General features: G+C 52.0%; 1 protein-coding gene across 3 annotated transcripts in view; it reads left to right on the top strand.

The window, feature by feature from the left end:
• The window catches only part of LOC146023865 (phospholipid-transporting ATPase ID-like), a 147,142-nt gene that overhangs the window by 38,022 nt on the left and 95,120 nt on the right, over window positions 1–14,000 (top strand). The window contains exon 1 of one of the 3 annotated variants that reach the window (XM_083155401.1): window positions 2,686–2,813. The exons of the other annotated variants lie outside the window; for them this stretch is intronic. The gene's annotated coding sequence lies outside the window, so the exon portion shown is untranslated. Of the gene's footprint in view, window positions 1–2,685; window positions 2,814–14,000 lie in introns of those variants that run through there. 3 annotated transcript variants of the gene reach the window in all.

The following is a 14,000-nucleotide window of genomic DNA, read 5'->3' as shown; positions in this document are numbered from 1 at the left end:
CTGCCACAATCCCATCTCACCACAAGCTCCTCAGCCATTACACCCCACCCTACCACCATCCCATCTCACCACAAGCTCCTCAGCCATCACACCCCACCCTGCCACCATCCCATCTCACCACAAGGTCCTCAACCATCACACTCCACCCTGCCACAATCCCATCTCACCACCAGCTCCTCACCCATCACACCCCACCCTACCACCATCCCATCTCACCACAAGCTCCTCAGCCATCACACCCCACCCTGCCACCATCTTATCTCACCACAAGATCCTCAGCCATCACACCCCACCCTGCCACCATCTTATCTCACCACAAGATCCTCAGCCATCACACCCACCCTGCCACCATCTTATCTCACCACAAGATCCTCAGCCATCACACCCCACTCTGCCACCATCTTATCTCACCACAAGATCCTCAGCCATCACACCCCACCCTGCCACCATCTTATCTCACCACAAGCTCCTCAGCCATCACACTCCACCCTGCCACCAGCCTATCTCACCACAAGCTTCTCATCATCACGCCACAATCCCATCTCAGCACAAGCTCCTCACCCATCACACCCCACCCTGCCACAATCCCATATCACCACATGGTCCTCACCCACCACACCCCACCCTGCCACCATCCCATCTCACGACAAGCTTCTCATCATCACACCACAATCCCATCTCACCACAAGGTCCTCACCCATCACACCCCACCCTGCCACCAGCCTATCTCACACAAGCTTCTCATCATCACACCACAATCCCATCTCACCACAAGCTCCTCACCCATCACACTCCACCCTTCCACCAGCCTATCTCACCAAAAGCTCCTCAGCCATCACACCGCACCACGCCACAATCCCATCTCACCACAACGTCCTCACCCATCACACTCCACCCTGCCACCATTCCATGTAACCAAAAGCTCTTCAGCCAGTGCAGCCCATTTGTCCACTGTTCCATCTCACCGCAAGCTCCATAGCCATCACTTCCCACCCTACCTCTGTCTCATCTTTGACCTCATTCATCGGATCCCGCCCTGCTTCTGTCCTATCTTCTACAAGTTTCTCAGCCATCGTACCCCACCCTGCTACTGTCCCATCCACCACAAGCTCCTCAGCCATCACACCCAAGCCTGACGCCAACCCGTCTCTCCTCTCTTCCATGTACTGTCTCACAATGACATGGTTGTGCAGACACGCCCGCAGTACCAACCTCTATTCAGCATCATTCCCCTCAACCCATGCTGAGCCACGCCCTGCCACAGGATAGGAATGGACATAGGACGCCCACAATCAAATGATGGCTGGGCATCCAACATGGGCCATCGCATCAAAAGTATTAAAAAAAAAAAAAATTATATTATGGGTGCAGGAGCACTGCAGTGTGGCTGGCTGGTGGGCAGGACCATCGGAATAGCATCAAATGTTTGCCAAACGTCGGAATGCCTCCATCGAATGGTGAAACCAGTACCATCAAAACAAAAATATCAATTGTATTGAAAAATCGCTATGCAATGTCCATGACTACCACAGGGGGCAGCGAGAATGTTGGCAGGTATGACTGTACTTATTTATTTATTATTTATTTATTAACAGTTTCTTATATAGCGCACACATATTCCGCAGCGCTGTACAGAGAATATTATTACCAGTTATTATATAGCGCACACATATTCCGCAGCGCTGTACAGAGAATATTATTACCAGTTATTATATAGCGCACACATATTTCACAGCGCTGTACAGAGACTATTATTACCAGTTATTATATAGCGCACACATATTCCGCAGTGCTGTACAGAGACTATTATTACCAGTTATTATATAGCACACACAAATTCCGCAGCGCTGTACAGAGAATATTATTACCAGTTATTATATAGCGCACACATATTCCACAGCGCTGTACAGAGAATATTATTACCAGTGATTTATATAGCGCACACATATTCCGCAGTGCTGTACAGAGAATTTTATTACCAGTTATTATATAGCGCACACATATTCCGCAGCGCTGTACAGAGAATATTATTACCAGTTATTATATAGCGCACACATATTCCGCAGCGCTGTACAGAGAATATTATTACCAGTTATTATATAGCGCACACATATTCCACAGCGGGGTACAGAGAATATTATTACCATTGATTTATATAGCGGACACATATTCCGCAGCGCTGTACAGAGACTATTTTAACACTCACATCAGTCCCTGCCTCAGTGGAGCTTACAATCTATATTCGCTACCACATGTACACACACAGACATTCCAGGGTTAATTTTGTTGGGAGCCAATTAACCTACCAGTATATTTTGGGATTGTGTGAGGAAACCGGAGTATCCGGAGGAAACCCACCCAAGCACGGGGAGAATATACAAACTCTGCACAGTTAGGGCCATGGTGGGATTCGAACCCATGACCTCAGCGCTGTGAGGCAGTAATGCTAACCATTACACCGTCTGTATCTCTTTCCACTTTATCTCTCTCCAAAGCCTAGTACAGTATATAGACCTGTGTGTGTGTCTATACGCACACGCACATACACAAATGGCTCATGTGCATAAAGAATAAATAGTGCGCCGAGCTCAGACAGGGAGAGCGGAGGGGGATGCCCTGCTCCCCGGCAGGCAATAACAGTGTAGCAGAGAATCTCTGGGTGGGAAGTCTCTGAGTCTGGGATGTTGTAACTTCCTCACTCTGAGTACTGAGCGTAGGAGCCATTCACACAACTCTCTGCAGGAAGCCTGGTTCTACTACAACCCCCCCTCTCCCCACAGCTGGGACATGGCGAGCCTGGTGCCCTACGCTGGGTAAGTGGTCTCTGTATGGGCGCAGCTGGCACAGACGGGGTTACAGGAGGGGCTGTTACATTCCAGGGGAGGGCGGCTGCACAGATAAGAAACATATGTGTACACGTGTGTGTGTGTGTATATAAATATATATATGTGTATGTGTGTGTATTGCTCTGTGTTACCTGCAGTTCTGTCCAGGGCAGATCTGTGCGGTTATTGCATTATGGGAGGATTATAACATAGGATACTGCTCATGTGGAAGCACGCTGCAGCTAAATAACACACCCGCAGGACACGGAACACATCCACTGTAGTTACCTAATTATATCACAGGAGAAGTGGTATAGCCGTTCGGAAAGCACGTGTGGTGTTTCGCTTTCGTTATAGGGTAAAGCTGCGTATTCACCATCTTAAATATCGGGGACCAGTGACCCCGATACATAACATTCCCACTCTCTGCAAGCATCGTAGTAATCCATCATTGCTCCAGTGCGGAGACAGCTGGTCCGAAAGTAATCTGTTGCCACAAACCTTTTTCCTGGCACTTTGGCAGCGCTAGTACTAGTGCACCAGGGGTTCCCTGGCATCCATTGGGAGAAACCAAGTAGTGACGGAAGGATCCATGTTTGCAAGCTGGGACTGCTCCCCTAAGTAAGTGCTGGGGTGCAGGAGCATTCGCCATCTGCTTTTTGTAATGATAATGAATTTGCCCCAGTACCGCTTTCACACAGCGGCAGTCGAATAACCTGGCAATTACTCGGCTTTAGACCTGGAGATTTGCTCTATTACACGGGGATTTCGCCTGTGTGAAAAGGCCGATCCGGATCTTTTAACTCCGGTTGTCCGATCCTGGTCATTTGCAAGGTCGGAGACCTGAAGTTTAAGATGCGGATTGATCCTTTCACACAGGAGAAGGACCTGTGTATTTCATGAAATTCCCGGGTGGAACTGCTTCATTTTCTGTGTGAAAGTGATATGAATGAGTAACACCAGGGCCGCCAACAAGGGGGTGCTGTGGGTACAGCTCTCCCGGGTGGCCAGGCAGCTAATTTTGCCCACTGCAACCCCCCCGACTGCCTCCGCTGGGCTGCCAGCTTCTTCAATGCAGGACGCTGGTGAGCGAATAAAATGCTGCACCGTCTTTTGAGCCAATCATAGCTTGTGTACCGGCTGCCGGTACATGAGCACTGATTGGCTCACCAGCTGGTGCTGCTTTTTAATTGTCCATCGGCGTCCTACATTGAAGAAGTCTGTGCTTCGGGACCTGCAGCCGGAGCCGAGCGTAAGTGATGAGAGGGAGGGGAGATGGAGATGGGGGCCCCGAGGGGAAATCAGTTCCGGCCCCCAAAATTCCTAGTGGCAGCACTGAGTAACACAGATCCTATTTGTAAGTGGCTGCTATTCTCATAACCTACAGGAGCTTCTCTCCGGCTGATCCCACCAATTGGATGCATCCTGGGGGTCGGTCCCGGTAGCTAACGCCAACTGAGGGTAACGGTAGCCATTGTACCCTACAGGCTACACTTTGCACTACAGCATATCAAGCTCTTAGACCGCCCACACCTGGTAATACACAAGGGTCCGAAGATGTGAGGTGGTCACTGATACATACAGATAGAGGGCCTTCTTCTGATTCATATGCTCGGGGTAGTGATGTGTTCCTTCCGCTCATGTGAATTTCTGCACATTTGCATACGCTGGGTGCGAGCGGGCAAGTTGAACTGCGTTGCATGTGGACTAGAAAAAAGTCCATAGTCCCACTCATCGGTGCTGCTAGTGCCTGTTAGGTGCAGCAGGTCGCACCCATCCACCAGAATCGCAACGCTGCCCCTTGTGCTACTCAATACTTTTCCATAAGATGCCTGTGCGATTTAGGTGATGGGTGTCTGCCTTTCACTACTTATGACATGTGGCGATTGGCGCAGCGGCGATGAACACGGCTATATCTGTAGTACAATGTAGGGCCTAGTTCTGTTTTGTTCAGTGTATGAGGCGATTCAGACCTGTTCACACAGGTCCGAATTCATCCCCGATGGTGTGGGTCTGCACAGACACAAACCCCCGGAGCGAATGCCTTTGCCGAGTCTCACACTCGCCGGGGCTTTCGAATAGACGGGGGGGCAGTCGCTAAGAACCACCAAAAGTTTTATGGGCGTGCCCGCATAATCCGTGTGTTATAACATAGTGCGGGGTGTGATGCGACTCTGTGTGTTATTACATAGCGCAGGGTGTGACGCGGCTCCGTGTGTTATTACATAGCGCAGGATGTGACACGGCTCCGTGTGTTATTACATAGCGCGGGGTGTGATGCGGCTCCAAGTGTTATTACATAGCGCGGGATGTGACACGGCTCCGTGTGTTATTACATAGCGCGGGGTGTGACGCGGCTCCATGTTATTACATAGCGCAGGATGTGACGCGGCTCTGTCTGTTATTACATAGCGCAGGGTGTGACGCGGCTCCATGTTATTACATAGCACAGGGTGTGACGCGGCTCTGTGTGTTATTACATAGCACAGGGTGTGACGCGGCTCTGTGTGTTATTACATAGCGCGGGGTGTGACGCGGCTCCATGTTATTACATAGCGCAGGATGTGATGCTGCTCTGTGTGTTATTACATAGCACAGGGTGTGACGCGGCTCTGTGTGTTATTACATAGCGCGGGGTGTGACGCGGCTCCATGTTATTACATAGCGCAGGATGTGACGCGGCTCTGTCTGTTATTACATAGCGCAGGGTGTGATGCTTCTCCATGTTATTACATAGCACAGGGTGTGACGCGGCTCCGCGTGTTATTACATAGCGCGGGGTGTGACGCGGCTCCGTGTGTTATTACATAGCGCGGGGTGTGACAAGGCTCCGTGTGTTATTACATAGCGCAGGGTGTGACACGGCTCCGTGTGTTATTACATAGCACAGGGTGTGACGCGGTTCCATGTGTTATTACATAGCTTAGGGTGTGACGCGGCTCCATGTGTTATTACATAGCGCGGGGTGTGACGCGGCTCCGTGTGTTATTACATAGCGCAGGGTGTGACACGGCTCCGTGTGTTATTACATAGCACAGGGTGTGACGCGGCTCCGTGTGTTATTACATAGCGCGGGGTGTGACAAGGCTCCGTGTGTTATTACATAGCGCGGGGTGTGACACGGCTCCGTGTGTTATTACATAGCGCAGGGTGTGACGCTTCTCCATGTTATTACATAGCACAGGGTGTGACGCGGCTCCGCGTGTTATTACATAGCATGGGGTGTGACAAGGCTCCGTGTGTTATTACATAGCGCAGGATGTGATGCGGCTCTGTGTGTTATTGCATAGCACAGGGTGTGACGCGGCTCTGTGTGTTATTACATAGCGCGGGGTGTGACGCGGCTCCATGTTATTACATAGCGCAGGATGTGACGCGGCTCTGTCTGTTATTACATAGCGCAGGGTGTGACGCTTCTCCATGTTATTACATAGCACAGGGTGTGACGCGGCTCCGCGTGTTATTACATAGCATGGGGTGTGACGCGGCTCCGTGTGTTATTACATAGCGCGGGGTGTGACAAGGCTCCGTGTGTTATTACATAGCGCGGGGTGTGACACGGCTCCGTGTGTTATTACATAGATCAGGATGTGATGCGGCTCTGTGTGTTATTACATAGCGCGGGATGTGATGCGGCTCCGTGTGTTATTACATAGCGTGGGGTGTGACGCGGCTCCGTGTGTTATTACATAGCGTGGGGTGTGACGCGGCTCCGTGTGTTATTACATAGCTCAGGATGTGATGCGGCTCCGTGTGTTATTACATAGCGCAGGATGTGACGCGGCTCTGTGTGTTATTACATAGCGCGGGGTGTGATGCGGCTCCATGTGTTATTACATAGCGTGGGGTGTGACGCGGCTCCATGTGTTATTACATAGCGCAGGATGTGACGCGGCTCTGTGTGTTATTACATAGCGCGGGGTGTGATGCGGCTCCATGTGTTATTACATAGCGTGGGGTGTGACGCGGCTCTGTGTGTTATTACATAGCGTGGGGTGTGACGCGGCTCCGTGTGTTATTACATAGCGCGGGGTGTGACGGGGCTCCATGTTATTACATAGCGTGGGGTGTGACGCGGCTCCATGTTATTACATAGCGCAGGGTGTGACGCGGCTCCATGTGTTATTACATAGCGCAGGATGTGACACGGCTCCGTGTGTTATTACATACAGTAGCACGGGGTGTGACGCGGCTTCGTGTGTTATTACATACCACAGGGTGTGACGCGGCTCCATGTGTTATTACATAGCTCAGGGTGTGACGCGGCTCCGTGTGTTATTACATAGCGCAGGATGTGACACGGCTCCGTGTGTTATTACATAGCGCAGGATGTGACACGGCTCCGTGTGTTATTACATAGCGCAGGATGTGACGCGGCTCCATGTGTTATTACATAGCGCAGGATGTGACACGGCTCCGTGTGTTATTACATAGCTCAGGGTGTGACACGGCTCCGTTGTGTCATTACATAGTGCGGGGTGTGACGCGGCTCCGTGTTATTACATAGCGCGGGGTGTGACGCGGCTCCGTGTGTTATTACATAGCGCAGGGTGTGACACGGCTCCGTGTGTTATTACATAGCGCAGGGTGTGACGCGGCTCTGTGTGTTATTACATAGCGCGGGGAGTGACGCGGCTCCATGTTATTACATAGCGCAGGGTGTGACTCGGCTCCGTGTGTCATTACATAGTGCAGGGTGTGACGCGGCTCCATGTTATTACATAGCGCGGGGTGTGACGCGGCTCCGTGTGTTATTACATAGCACAGGGTGTGACGCGGCTCCATGTTATTACATAGCGCAGGGTGTGACGCGGCTCCATGTTATTACATAGCTCAGGGTGTGACGCGGCTCCATGTTATTACATAGCGCGGGGTGTGACGCGGCTCCGTGTGTTATTACATAGCGCAGGGTGTGACGCGGCTCCATGTTATTACATAGCGCGGGGTGTGACGCGGCTCCATGTTATTACATAGCTCAGGGTGTGACGCTGCTCCGTGTGTTATTACATAGCGCGGGTGTGACGCGGCTCCGTGTGTTATTACATAGCGCGGGTGTGACACGGCTCCGTGTGTTATTACATAGCTCAGGGTGTGACGCTGCTCCGTGTGTTATTACATAGCGCGGGTGTGACGCGGCTCCGTGTGTTATTACATAGCGCGGGTGTGACGCGGCTCCGTGTGTTATTACATAGCGCAGGGTGTATAATCTCCCTGTTATAGGGAAAGGCAGCCGGGAACACAGGTGCTATAATCTCCTCGCTATAGGGTAATGCAGCCGGGAACACAGGTGCTATAATCTCGCTATGGCTGGAATCTCTCAGTCCTAGAACTTTCTGTGGGCAGGGCAGAACCTGGAGGTCTCAGCTGTCATCTGTGTTTCCTGGATTACGCTAATGAACTAGATAATGACTCCATCCGCGTCGGAAAGTGACGACGGGCAATTTAGCTGTGCAGCCAATTAGACCTATGAGTAATCAGTGACCACGATTCTCAGATACAATATATCATAGATGAAAGGTTATTGATGTAAAATAGTATTTGTTCCATTCTACCTGTAGAGTATTTATTTATTTGCAGTTTCTTATATAGCGCAGCAGATTCCGTTGCGCTTTACAATAGTAATAGAGAATTGATGTATATAACTAATAGGGGTGCCGGACGGGGTCCCAACAGTTGGGATCCCGACAGCCGTGCCTGCAAGGGGCTTTGTTGCACTCACCATGCTGTCTGTGTCCGGCCAGTCGGGATCCCGACTGTCGGACCCCTATACCACACCCACTAATAGTCGCTAACCTTCTCCCCTGTTCATTATCAGGAAAGCCCACAGTTACTGAGGTCATGGTGGCTTTACGGGGCTGTGCATAGCTGTAACCTCACATGCTTTATAGCAGGGATGGGGAACCTTTGGCCCTTAAGCTGTTGTTGAACTACAAATCCCAGCATGCCCTGCTACAGTTTTGCTATTTGGCTCTGCTCTGGGGTGCGTAGTTCAAGAGCTGGAGGGCCAAAGGTTTCCCATCGCTGCTCTGTAGTTAATAAATATAGTGTGTCACTGTTGCCATTAGCGATGACAGCACACTGTAAACCAGTTCTCACTGGAGCAATGACGGCGTTTCCCATGGCAAAACCGTACTTTTATGGTCCTATTTCCAGAATTTCTTATTCACTGTGATGTTAATAAAACGTAATTACATGTATTTGTTTTATAGAACGCGGTAATCTGCTGTTATAGTGCTGGGTCTGAGCCGGAAGCAAAGTCCTTGTTCCCCGAGTGCTGCTGATGTGCTCAGTGCCCGGACCAGCTGCTGTTACTGAGTGCTGCTGATGTGCTCAGTGCCCAGACCAGCTGCTGTTACTGAGTGGTGCTGATGTGCTCAGTGCACAGACCAGCTGCTGTTACTGAGTGCTGCTGATGTGCTCAGTGCCCGGACCAGCTGCTGTTACTGAGTGCTGCTGATGTGCTCAGTGCCCAGACCAGCTGCTGTTACTGAGTGCTGCTGATGTGCTCAGTGCATGGACCAGCTGCTGTTACTGAGGGCTGCTGATGTGCTCAGTGCCCGGACCAGCTGCTGTTACTGAGGGCTGCTGATGTGCTCATTGCCCGGACCTGCTGCTGTTACTGAGTGCTGCTGATGTGCTCAGTGCCCGGACCAGCTGCTGTTACTGAGTGCTGCTGATGTGCTCAGTGCCCAGACCAGCTGCTGTTACTGAGTGCTGCTGATGTGCTCAGTGCATGGACCAGCTGCTGTTACTGAGGGCTGCTGATGTGCTCAGTGCCCGGACCAGCTGCTGTTACTGAGGGCTGCTGATGTGCTCAGTGCCCGGACCAGCTGCTGTTACTGAGTGCTGCTGATGTGCTCAGTGCATGGACCAGCTGCTGTTACTGAGGGCTGCTGATGTGCTCAGTGCCCGGACCAGCTGCTGTTACTGAGGGCTGCTGATGTGCTCAGTGCCCGGACCAGCTTCTGTTACTGAGGGCTGCTGATGTGCTCAGTGCATGGACCAGCTGCTGTTACTGAGGGCTGCTGATGTGCTCAGTGCCCGGACCAGCTGCTGTTACTGAGGGCTGCTGATGTGCTCAGTGCCTATACCAGGTGCTGTTACTGAGTGCTGCTGATGTGCTCAGTGCCCGGACCAGCTGCTGTTACTGAGTGCTGCTGATGTGCTCAGTGCCCGGACCAGCTGCTATTACTGAGGGCTGCTGATGTGCTCAGTGCCCAGACCAGCTGCTATTACTGAGTGCTGCTGATGTGCTCATTGCCCGGACCAGCTGCTGTTACTGAGGGCTGCTGATGTGCTCAGTGCCCGGAGCAACTGCTGTTACTGAGTGCTGCTGATGTGCTCAGTGCCCGGACCAGCTGCTGTTACTGAGGGCTGCTGATGTGCTCAGTGCCCGGACCAGCTGCTGTTACTGAGGGCTGCTGATGTGCTCAGTGCCCAGACCAGCTGCTGTTACTGAGGGCTGCTGATGTGCTCAGTGCATGGACCAGCTGCTGTTACTGAGGGCTGCTGATGTGCTCAGTGCCCGGACCTGCTGCTGTTACTGAAGGCTGCTGATGTGCTCAGTGCCCGGACCAGCTGCTGTTACTGAGTGCTGCTGATGTGCTCAGTGCCTGGACCAGCTGCTGTTACTGAAGGCTGCTGATGTGCTCAGTGCCCAGACCAGCTGCTGTTACTGAGTGCTGCTGATGTGCTCAGTGCCCGGACCAGCTGCTGTTACTGAAGGCTGCTGATGTGCTCAGTGCCCGGACCTGCTGCTGTTACTGAAGGCTGCTGATGTGCTCAGTGCCCGGACCAGCTGCTGTTACTGAGGGCTGCTGATGTGCTCAGTGCCCGGATCAGCTGCTGTTACTGAGTGCTGCTGATGTGCTCAGTGCCCAGACCAGCTGCTGTTACTGAGGGCTGCTGATGTGCTCATTGCCCGGACCTGCTGCTGTTACTGAGTGCTGCTGATGTGCTCAGTGCCCGGACCAGCTGCTTTTACTGAGGGCTGCTGATGTGCTCAGTGCCCGGACCAGCTGCTGTTACTGAGGGCTGCTGATGTGCTCAGTGCCCGGACCAGCTGCTGTTACTGAGGGCTGCTGATGTGCTCAGTGCCCAGACCAGCTGCTGTTACTGAGGGCTGCTGATGTGCTCAGTGCATGGACCAGCTGCTGTTACTGAGGGCTGCTGATGTGCTCAGTGCCCGGACCTGCTGCTGTTACTGAAGGCTGCTGATGTGCTCAGTGCCCGGACCAGCTGCTGTTACTGAGTGCTGCTGATGTGCTCAGTGCCTGGACCAGCTGCTGTTACTGAAGGCTGCTGATGTGCTCAGTGCCCAGACCAGCTGCTGTTACTGAGTGCTGCTGATGTGCTCAGTGCCCGGACCAGCTGCTGTTACTGAAGGCTGCTGATGTGCTCAGTGCCCGGACCTGCTGCTGTTACTGAAGGCTGCTGATGTGCTCAGTGCCCGGACCAGCTGCTGTTACTGAGGGCGCTGATGTGCTCAGTGCCCGGATCAGCTGCTGTTACTGAGTGCTGCTGATGTGCTCAGTGCCCAGACCAGCTGCTGTTACTGAGGGCTGCTGATGTGCTCAGTGCCCGGACCTGCTGCTGTTACTGAGTGCTGCTGATGTGCTCAGTGCCCGGACCAGGTGCTGTTACTGAGTGCTGCTGATGTGCTCAGTGCCCGGACCAGCTGCTATTACTGAGTGCTGCTGATGTGCTCAGTGCCCGGACCAGCTGCTTTTACTGAGGGCTGCTGATGTGCTCAGTGCCCGGACCAGCTGCTGTTACTGAGTGCTGCTGATGTGCTCAGTGCCCGGACCAGCTGCTATTACTGAGTGCTGCTGATGTGCTCAGTGCCCGGACCAGCTGCTTTTACTGAGGGCTGCTGATGTGCTCAGTGCCCGGACCAGCTGCTATTACTGAGTGCTGCTGATGTGCTCAGTGCCCAGACCAGCTGCTGTTACTGAGGGCTGCTGATGTGCTCAGTGCATGGACCAGCTGCTGTTACTGAGGGCTGCTGATGTGCTCAGTGCCCGGACCTGCTGCTGTTACTGAGTGCTGCTGATGTGCTCAGTGCCCGGAACAGCTGCTGTAACTGAATGCTGCTGATGTGCTCAGTGCACAGATCATGCAGTGAGAGTATTGTTTAGCTGTGACACTTTCTGGAGGGCAGAATAGATAATGCTGTAACTGCCCAGGGGACGTGTATACGCCCCTTACTAAGGAATATATATATATATAGATGGGTGGAGCCACTGCGTGTGAGAGAGTCTGGCTGCAGTGCCAGGTCGTGTGGATGATCTCACCACAGAGGAAATAGAAGTGCCAGGGTGATTGTGTAATAGGTGTCTGGCAAGGGGCAGCCTGCTGATCTTCATGGAAAGAGAACTTTAATGAGATTTCCACAAAGCTTGGATTTCCCATAGTGCTGCCAATCCCCCAGTCATATACACTGGTATACAGCTGCAGATGGCAGGGAGTGCTGGGCCTTGTAGTCCAACCCCCGGCCTACAGGGTGGTCACTATGCCGACCTTCTACCATCTAAGACTGCACATAAATAAACATACAAGTTGTTGGGGTCAGCAGAGGGGGCTAGTAATGGCCCTCTCTGGCCCTTCCCAGAAGGCACAGAGGAATACAATAGCCACTATGAACCAGTAGGGGGAGGCAGAGGGTATCCCAGTGTGGCTTGCATACTACATTAGGGATACACAGTCACTAGTGCATCATCTATGCAGAGTGTTTAAGCAGTACCTATCCACTTATGAGAATGGCTGCATGTGACGGGGGCAGTTAGGGATTGCTGGTGGGATCCGTTTGGATCTCTCTCATGGGGAAAGATGGCAAGAAGCACAGTGGCTTCTATAGGGTAACGCCGTATACAGATGGCATTGCCCACTGAGTCCAAGCACCTAAATGCATCGCATTCTGGCGCTTGGTGCATATGCGCTGAGGTTTGTCTGCATTTGTAGCGTTGCTGCTTCCACCTCTGTCTTATGTACTAATATCATTTTGCGGATGCCGGCCTCCTGCGTGCTGGTGCGCCTGGTGCCAATATGCCAGATATCGATCTGCTTGTGCTGATTATCTGTGCGCTTAGGTACATTGTTATCAATAATGGTGGCTCGTACGTACCCTGCGATGGTCCCACCTAACTGTGAGGCTGAGTTCCTGGGAGCTGAGCTGCTGGTCTAGGTATTGATGAGGGTGGAGGTATGGAATTCCGGCTGGTGTTAGGATGTGAGATTGGGATAGCTGCCAGTCTAGGTATGGATGAGGGTGGAGTATGGCATACTGGCTCTGGTGTTAGGATGAGAGGTTGGGATAGCTGGGATAGCTCCCTCTCATACAGGGAGTATTGGGCTAGGAAGGGTTACAGCCGGAGTCTGTTATATAGATATGTGCGAGGATGTATCACTGGTGTATAGTCACAGACCTACACCTCTCATACAGGGAGTATTGGGCTAGGAAGGGTTACAGCCGGAGTCTGTTATATAGATGTGTGCCAGGATGTATCACTGGTGTATAGTCACAGACCTACACCTCTCATACAGGGAGTATTGGGCTAGGAAGGGTTACAGCCGGAGTCTGTTATATAGATATGTGCCAGGATGTATCACTGGCGTATAGTCACAGACCTACACCTCTCATACAGGGAGTATTGGGCTAGGAAGGGTTACAGCCAGAGTCTGTTATATAGATATGTGCGAGGATGTATCACTGGTGTATAGTCACAGACCTACACCTCTCATACAGGGAGTATTGGGCTAGGAAGGGTTACAGCCGGAGTCTGTTATATAGATGTGTGCGAGGATGTATCACTGGCGTATAGTCACAGACCTACACCTCTCATACAGGGAGTATTGGGCTAGGAAGGGTTACAGCCGGAGTCTGTTATATAGATATGTGCGAGGATGTATCACTGGTGTATAGTCACAGACCTGCACCTCTCATACAGGGAGTATTGGGCTAGGAAGGGTTACAGCCGGAGTCTGTTATATAGATATGTGCGAGGATGTATCACTGGCGTATAGTCACAGACCTACACCTCTCATACAGGGAGTATTGGGCTAGGAAGGGTTACAGCCGGAGTCTGTTATATAGATGTGTGCGAGGATGTATCACTGGCGTATAGTCACAGACCTACACCTCTCATACAGGGAGTATTGGGCTAGGAAGGGTTACAG

The sequence above is a fragment of the Crinia signifera genome, chromosome 1, assembly GCF_055691185.1.
Source record: "Crinia signifera chromosome 1, ASM5569118v1, whole genome shotgun sequence".
Lineage (NCBI taxonomy): Eukaryota > Metazoa > Chordata > Amphibia > Anura > Myobatrachidae > Crinia > Crinia signifera.
This window is presented reverse-complemented; position numbering and strand designations above follow the sequence as displayed.